The sequence below is a fragment of the Peromyscus leucopus genome, chromosome 2, assembly GCF_004664715.2.
Source record: "Peromyscus leucopus breed LL Stock chromosome 2, UCI_PerLeu_2.1, whole genome shotgun sequence".
NCBI lineage: Eukaryota > Metazoa > Chordata > Mammalia > Rodentia > Cricetidae > Peromyscus > Peromyscus leucopus.
The window spans coordinates 18505785-18515344 of record NC_051064.1 but is presented as its reverse complement, the minus strand read 5'-3'; positions in this window follow the sequence as shown (position 1 = coordinate 18515344).

Sequence of the window (9560 nt, the reverse complement as noted above, 5' to 3'; positions counted from 1 at the left end):
CTTATATATCTTTCTGCCTTCTACCATCACTCCCTGGGATTAAAGGTTTGCTTTCTGGGATTAAAGGCGTGAGTCACCATGCCTGGCTGTATTCTTGAACACATGGATTTCTGCCTCTGGAATGCTAGGATTAAAGGCATGTGCTACCACTGCCTATCCTAAGTATCTAGTGGCTTTTCTGTTCTCTGACCCCAGAGAAGTTTATTAGGGTACACAATATTTTGGGGGGAACACAATACCACCACAAAGAGGAATGGCAAAACCCCATATGATTTTTGGTATTATCTCTGGAATCTTATTGACCAATGACTCATAACAAAGTATCCTACCCTGGCACCGAGTTTTTGCTACAAGCCACAGGAATATGAAGTAGGGATTCAGCTGTATATGGTAAAGCTATACCTGGAAGAATCAAGGAGTTCTTCCAGAGGAACCCAAATCTCAAGGAGTATTTGGTGTCATTTGGCTTTTAATATATCAGCTGTTTCCTGCTATGAATTTCATGTGTGCTCATAACTTTCCCAAGAACTTTTAACAGTGTATTTACCTGAAATAACTCTCAAACTCCTAGACCAAAATGGCAGACAGAATAACCCTTTCAGACCAACTGCTGATCTGAATTAAGGTAAACACCCTTATGGAGACACTGCCTAGCATACCTGTGTTTCTTGTGCAATGATGCTCAGACCCTCCTTCCTCTCACAGCCCAAGTGCATTCCAGAACAATTGACTCAGAACAAAAGGATTTTTGCACACCAGGTGCAATGTAGCCATGAGGCAGGTGTCCTAGCTTGGAGCAGAGTTGCCCTGCCTGACCAGGAAGCAGCAGGGCAGAGTTTTTTGGAGATTGTAGATGGATTGGGTCAGGTCAGGAGGGTAGGAGAGGAAGGAATGAAAATCAATGGAGGAACAGAGGATGAAGATGAGATTGAGAGCAAAAGAGCTTAGTAAGGACTAGGACAATGAGAGGAGAGGAAGAGAAGGGACAGAGAGGAGCTGAGTGTGAGAACAGAACTGAAGCTGTAGAATTTTGTCTTAGAGGAATAAAGTGGATGGGCAAAAGAGCATGGTGTCCATAGATTCCTTTCCCTCAGATTATTCTCACTGTTAGTGGTGTCTCTTCTGGGTCCCTGGGAAGGAAACTAAAGAGGCTGGACCTCAATAATTTCTGATAAGTTTTTTTCTTTAATCATCTTTGTCATCTAGAAGCAGCCATTACCCAGCCCGACAGTGTGTCTCCCTACAAGACAGTACTCTCCACATGGCTTGTTCTAGGAAGGGATATAGGGACTCCCTCTAGGGGGAAGTTTTGTACATAAACTTAATTACTCCAGTACTACCTGCCAAGGAGAAAGACTGATACTGGATACTTTTTCATGATGAGTTTTAAATAGAAATGACCTGAAATTGATTTTCTTCTCAGAACAGTGGGTAGGGGATGTGCTTAGGTAACGAGGTACAAGGGTTTTGATAAGCTCTCATTTCTGTGACAAGGAATTCAGTTCTGTTGTCAGCTTGCTCACACACATTGGCATGTGTCTGAATCTCCTGGAATGAATGTTAAAATGCACATTCTCAAGCCCTAGAATTTATGACTAAAGAGGTCTGTGGTGAGTCCAGGAATGTGCATAATAACGAGTTTTTTTTTTTCCTTAGGGTGGCTCTGGTTCTTCTTGTGTAGAAAAACAAGGTTGGGTGTGAGGGTGATCTAGGTTTCTGTCATTCATTGATCCAAGGTTGATTCAGTTGATCTGCCTGGGCAGGCAGGTGGTCCATTCCTCTCTCACTTGTCTCTCTGGTCCCTCCTCAAGACCTTCCTGACACAGGAGAGAAGAAGATTGCTTTTTGGTCAAGGCTATATGAGTAGTTGTACTCTTACTAGAACCTCCACACAAGCTCCCAGGGACCATGCTTTTGGAACAGTGGACAGTCTTGCATTTTCAGAGCTTAGCCATGGGATTGTTGTGAAGACTAATAGAAACATTCATTGTTAAGTGCTTACTGTGATATCTGCTACAGTAAACACTCTACATAGTTAGCTCCTACTTCTATCATATTTATCAATGGAAAAAGAGGCCAGAAGCCATGAATTTGATAGAGAGCAAGGTACAAGGCACGTGGGGTGGGGGATGGGGATAGAGTACATGGGAGGGCTGGAGGGAGAAAAGTGAAAGGGGGAGAGTAATGTAATCATATTTTGATTAAAAATAAAAACACATACATGGTTCTGAGTTCCATTCTCAGCAACACAATAAACAAACAAATAACTGTTAAAAACTATTAGCATTTTAAAAATTCTAAGTATAAGCTAGAACTTTTAAATAATATTATGGAGTTTATTATGGTGTTATTTGAGTTATATTGGCAATTTTACTTATCACCGAGGCCTTTGTGCCTAATAGTGTAAACACTATTAGCAGTTACTATCATTCTTCTATTTGTATATTAATCTTTTGAATATTCATTAAAAGTACACATATGGTACATGACAAAAAGAAGTAAGAACCAATTGAAGCTCTCTCAGTGGTTAAATTGGAGAGTATGAACAAGAAAATAAAGTAGTTATGGATTATAACCCAAAGCAAAAGATGAATATCTCTGAATCCATGCCGAGAAAAACAACACTTGAATGACTACGTAAGTATTGAGATAAGTGGAGAAACTAGAAATTGCCTGTGCATAAGAACTCCATAGGATGTATATAGACATACTGTCTTCAAGCAGGCTAAGTAAAACTGCCCCTCCTTATGGACAGACAGAACCAGTATGGTACATGAAAAAGGAAGAGAGGTGCTCTATAGTAGAGAAGCATGACAAACTGCCTCAACCAGGGGTCCAGTGTCAATACTGACAGAGAAAGGAGGTGCTATGAGTATGTAACACATAAACATTTATACATAACATTATATATAACACATATAACATGATGAAAATGGGACAAGAGAGATGGCTCAGCAGTCAAGAGCACTGGCTGCTCTTCCACAGGACATGGGTTTGATTCCCAGCACCCACATGGCAACTCACTACTGTCTGTAACCGCATTCCCAGTGTATCTGATGCCTTCTTCTTGCCTCCATGTGCACCAGCTATACACACAGTGCACAGACACACATGTAGGCAAGACACTCATACACATTTAAAATACATAAAACCCACAGTGGAAAAAGTATTACACACTTTTGTTGTGGTCTTTGACTTCCAAGCTGATAATCCCACTGTAATCATGAGAAAAACATCAAATGAATCCCAGCAGAGGGATATTTTACAGCATCACTGACTGAGTAGTACTTCTCAACAACTTTCAAGGTCATCAAAAACTGAGAGGATCTAAACTGAAACATGAGATAAGAGAAGGACATGAAATTGTGGATGAATCCTGGAATAGAAAATGCACATTAAGAAGCAGATGTGAAAAAAGGCATGGAACAAAGCAAAGCCCTTTGAGTTTTATAAGTAAACTGCCACATCACAGGCTCATTAGAAGTCTCATCACTGCTAAGAGACATTTAAAAATGTCTACTATTACGCTACTATTACGGTTTTCCCCTTTCCTCCCTTCCTTCTCTGTCCCCTCTCCCAAGAAGGAAGGTAGGTAAAACTTACCCCCAACCCTGCCACAAATGTGTGCACATACAGTGAGCAGAGAGGCAATCTTATTAAAACAGGATGTGTGTGTGTGTGTGTGTGTGTGTGTGTGTGTGTGTGTGTGTGTGTGTTATGGTCACAGGAAAACCTCCGGTATTGGTCCTCACCTCCTACTTTGGAGCAGGTTTCTCTGTTGTTAGCCGCTGTGTCCTCCAGGCTAGCTGGCCCAGACGCTGAGGAGGGTTTCCCTGTCCTCATCTCACTCACTGTGGGAAGGCTGGGATTACAACACCCAGCCTTGTGGGAACCCTGAGGATCCAGACTCCACTCCTCGCCCTTGCACAGCAAGTGATTATCCACAGGGCTGTCTTTCCTGTTGTTAATAATCCAAAGACCTAGATAAGATGAACTCCTCCCTTTCCTCGATTGATAAGTGCACCACCCTGACCACTACTTCTTACAGTCTCAACAGTCAATCTGTTTTAAAAGTGCTACATCTCATGCTGGGCTATGGTAGAGCACACCTTTAATCCTAGCACCCAGAGGCAGAGGAAGGCAGATCTCTGAGTTTGAGGTCAGCCTGGTCTACAGAGTGAGTTCTAGGATAGCCAGGGCTACACTGAGAAACCCTGTCTTGAAAAACCAGAAAAAAAGTTGTATGTCTCCTTCCCATATGTGTTTTAAAACATTTCTGCCTCATGTATGTAACACAAATTGCTAAATGGTCTTATTAATAGAAAACCCAGAGCCAGATATTGGGGTGAAAGCTAAAAGATCAGAGTAACAGAACAAGCCACAGTCAACCTCACCATACAAACTCCTCAGCCTCCAGAGCCAGACTTCCTGTTTATTCACGCCTTATATACCTTTCTGTGCCTTGCAGATTAAAGGCACGTGCTACCACTGCCTGGCTCTGTTTCAAGTGTGGCCTTGAACTCACAGAGATCCAGATGGATCAGATCTCTGTCTCCCAAGTGATAGGATTAAGGGTGTGTGCCACCACTGTCCTGCCTCTATGTTTAGTGGCTGGCTCTGTCCTCTGATCCCCAGATAAGTTTATTAGGGTAAACAATATATTGGGGTAGACAATATATCACCACACATACATGCATATATGTCTCCTGTTGGTAAATGGCCAGTGAGACCAGATACTCAGCTTAAAAATATTTTTTTATTTAGGTTTATTTATTGTTATTTTATGTTTCTGGTATTTTTCTTACATGGATGTCTGTGCACCACCTGCATATCTGCTACCCATAGGGGCCAGAAGCTGCCAGATCCCCTGGAACTGGGATTACAGTGGGTTGTGAGTCACTGTGTGTGTGCTGGGAATGGGAGTGGGGTCCTCTGGAAGAGGAGCCAGTGTTAACCATTGAGCCGTCTCTCCAGCCTGGGCATAGCTTTGTGAAAACAGAGTATCATGGGTGATACTTGATTCAGTCGTAACTCTTTTTGCCTTCATACTTTTGACCCAAAGACTAAAATTCTAAAATGATTTGTTTGACATAATGTGCTGCTTGTACTGGGGAAGTTTCATGTGGTTTACAGACAGGGATAGCCTAAAGATTTCTTCAGACTCTAATGAACACCCTGCTTCTAGATGCCTGTCATGGAGTTAGGAGTTCTTTCATTTGTCAGACTGTGTCTAGATCTGTATTCTGGAAGGAAATCACATATTCAAATACTTCTCAGAAACATTCTTCTCAATGTAGATGTAATAGTATCAGACAAAAAGATTCGTTATTCAGAATGTAGTCCCAATTATCTTCTTTAAAATTCTCTCATATTTATTCATTTTTTATTACTAAGGAAGTTATAACACTTTTGACAAAAATGAAAAATAAAAATAGAAAATGCCAAACACCCTGCAATGGCTCACACTTCTCCCCAGCCCTGGTTGTAAGTACTTGGGTGATGAATAAGCACAGCTTGTATCTCTGTCCAGCTTGTTGGTAGACTGTATCCATGCAGACACCTGCACAGGTTGTGGAGTTTACCCTGAGAGCCCAGGAACCAGTTGTAGTAAATTGATATGCTTCTCAGACACGGAGCACTCATTAGAGTGTGTGTGTGTGTGTGTGTGTGTGTGTGTGTGTGTGTGTGTGAATATGTATGTGTGTGAATATATGTGTGTGTGAATATATGTGTGTGTGTGAATATATATATATATATATGTGTGTGTGTGTGTGTGTGTGTGAAATTTTAATTTGCTTCTTTATATTTCAAACAGGTAAGTGCATTTATGTGGTCTGTTTAATGGTATTTGCTTCAGGATTTACTTTTATTTGTTGGAAGGCCCTCCTCTCCTTTTCCTGTGTAACTTTTATAAGGTTTCATTGTATGCAATTCACCTTTTAATGTACCTGTTTGTTCCAAGCTAGGATAACAGTCTTATATTTTTACTCCTAACTGCTCATTTTTCCTTGCACTCTTAATTTAACAATCTGTACTTTTCTTGGAAAATTGTGGCTTCATGAATTTCTTTTTGGTCTCAAAGACTCCTCTAAAGCAACTAAAAAGGAGGAGTATATGTTCATAGAAATAGGACCAGATCTTAAGCATTTCAAAATGGTTGTTTTTTAAATGCCTTTTTTAACTTTTGATTTTTGTTTAGCTGTAGACTTATGTTTACTCGTTCCTCCCTCCCTTCCTCCCTCCCTCCCCCTTCCTCCCTTCCCTTTGCTTTTTTGACAAGTTCTCTCTAGCTTGTGTTGGACTCAAACTCCCTGTGTAGCTGAGGATGAGCTTGAACTTCTGAACCTTCTGCTTTTGCCTCCTGAGTGCTGGGTCACATGTGGCACCACCATGCCTGGTTAATGTGGTGCTGGTGACTGAACCCAGAGCCTCAAGCATGCTTGGTAAACACGCCACAACTGAGCTATATCCCTGTCTCTCATCTTATTTTATTTTTGACTAATACATACTTTTAAGTATTTATGGATACAGGGTGATGTTTTGATACATGTGTACATTGTATACTGATCAAATTAGTTTATTTAGCATATCCATCCTCTCAAGCATTTACTTGATTTTCTCTAGAGTATCCACGTAGCTTGTATTTTCATGTTGTTTGTAATTACCTTTATAGGAGAGGAGTTTTTAATTGTAGGTCCTAGTATGAATGTGTTTTTATATATAATGTGAGGTATTTGTACCAAATAATTTATTGAATTTTTCATCCCCTTTCTTTTCTAGTAATTTCCCTCTGTTCTGCTTACTTTGAAATATATTGTTGTTGCTATAGTTACCTTACTATGTAGAAAACACCCTGCTCTTCCCCATTGCACAGTTGACTTTAGGAATGCTGACTTTGCTATGTGTAGAAGAGAGTCATTTGCTCACATTTGTATAACAGAAAAGATGTGCAGAGGTGGGCTGTATGGTGCAGAGGTGATCTGTAGAGGCTCCACAAAATGTTACACAAAGAAAACTTCTTTCAGATATTGCAATAGAATTTCAGTTCAGCTACTACACCAGATTTTTGGTTTCTGACAATTTTTGAAAAACTGGCAGAGATAAGAAAAAGGCTATTAAAATAAATGAAGTTGGGAGAGGTTGCAGTGGTGGATATGGGTGGAGTTAGTGTGAGGAGGAGCAGGGTTGTGTGAGCATGATCAGAGTATGGTCAAAATACACTGTAAGCATGTATGTAATTCACAGAAAAATAAAAATATTATAGTTTGTTTTTTTTTTTAAAGCTTTCCTATAAAGGTCTATGCCCCTTAAGGTCTTAAAAAATGCTCGCCGGGCGGTGGTGGCGCACGCCTTTAATCCCAGCACTCGGGAGGCAGAGGCAGGCGGATCTCTGTGAGTTCGAGGCCAGCCTGGGCTACCAAGTGAGTCCCAGGAAAGGCGCAAAGCTACACAGAGAAACCCTGTCTCGAAAAACCAAAAAAAAAAAAAAAAAAAAAAAAAAAAATGTCTCAAGGAACAACTGGCTTACATGTCCTCAATCAAATGTTGACTCTGTGGCTACACCAAATTTCAGAGGAAGCTAGAGTCTGTGATCTAATAGAGGACTTGAATTATCAGGATAAAATTGGGGTTCTATTAACAAATAGGGGCATGTGGCTCTGGAATGGATGACAGCATTCTCTGATACTCCTACCAATGTGCAGAGTCTTTGGTAGGCTTTATGTCCCATGGACTTCTCTGTTGTATAGGGATTTTTGTATTTACTTGGAGTTCTTTTCCAGGAGTTTTTAGAGATCACCTAAGTGTTGCATTGTTTTTCTTGAGATGATATGAATAAATACCTCTTCAACTAGACAGAGCCCAATGCCAGATCAAAGAAATGATTCTATCCAAGTTCAGCTTGATGAAACAATGAATTTATTGTTCTCACTTACCAGAGTGTGGGTGAGCATTGTGGCTATTCTTGGTTTTCAAATTGACTGCATCTAGAATTAACCAAAATCCCAAGATGGAGGGACATACCTCTGAGGTATTTTTGATTAATTTTAAGAGGAAAGATCCATTACTAATCTGGATCTTTGAGCTGTGGAGTCACATCTTTAATCCAGATCTTTTGAGGTGGGAAGACACACCTCTAATCTGGGCCACACCTTCTGCTTGGAAGTGTACATAAGGACATGGAAGAAGGAAGTGTTTGTTCTTTGCCTGCTTGCTCTCACCTCACTGGCAAAGCCATTCCTTCATTGGCATTAGAACCTACTTCTGGATTCTGGTGTGTGCTAAAGACCAGTTGAAACATTCAGTCTCTGAACAATTACTGGATTCTTGGACCTTCCATACATAGACAACCATTGTTAGATTTGCTGGACCACAGCCTGTAAGTCATTTTAATAAATCTCAGTGTGTGTGTGTGTGTGTGTGTGTGTGTGTGTGTGTGTGTGTGTGTGTGTGTGTATTCTATCAGGTCTGTTACTAGAGAACCCTGACTAATACAGTGAGGGTATTTACCCTAATGAACACAGATGACTCAAAAACAGCTGCATTCCCTCAAAGCCCACCCAAGCATAGATAGCAACTCATGAAGCTGTATTATTGGAGTCTCCAAACTTTCACCTCCTATATACTATATATAATCTTATACAGCACCCCCCCAAACCATTTCCAGCTGGGCAAGATTACATGGGACTAGGTATGTGTGCCGAAGTGGTTGGAATCTCAGATGAAGGTCTGATGACTTTCCATGTCCTAGGAGGGAATGTTGATAAACTCAATGTGTGTCTCCCATGAGTGATAGTTGTTCTTATTTTAGGATGGCAACCATTATTCTATGCCCTGAGGCTAGAGTTCCATAACATATGTCTCTTATGCCTTTGGTCTCTCCCAGACCAGATAAAATCTGTTCATGGGGACATCACTGACTATGATGTGACAATTGAGCTACTGTTGTCATCCATGAATGAAACCTCTGACTCCAAATATAGACAATGAAATCATCTGGATGAGTTTGCAAGATAGTCATGGGATGGGCTCGCAAGACAGTCATGGTTGATTGACTCTTTTCTTTATTAAGAATTTTTTTCATTCCTCTTACCCACCTGCTGTAGACCCCCCCCCCAAAAAAACTACCCCACTCTCCCGACAAGAAGGCAAGCCCCCCGCCCCCAAGGCTGCCTGGGGTGTCCCATCATAGTAGTGGGCTCCAAAAAGCCCCATCATACACCAGGTATAGATTCTGATTCTACCACCAGGGGGCCCCCCAAGCAAATCAAGCTACACAATTGTCTTGCCACACAGAGTGTCTAGTGTCATGCAGGCTCCAAAGCCATCCAACTTTCATGAGTTCCCACTAGTTTGGTTTGGTCATCTCTGCAGATTTCCCCATCATGATCCTGATGCACTTGCTCATGGAATCCCTCCTCTCTCTCTCCAACTGGACTCCTGGAGCTCTGCCTGGTGTTTGGCTGTGGATCTCCGCATCTGCCTCTATCAGTCATTGGAGAATAGTTCTGTGATGACAGTTAGGGTGTTCATTAGTCTGATCACTGGGGTAAGCCAGTTCA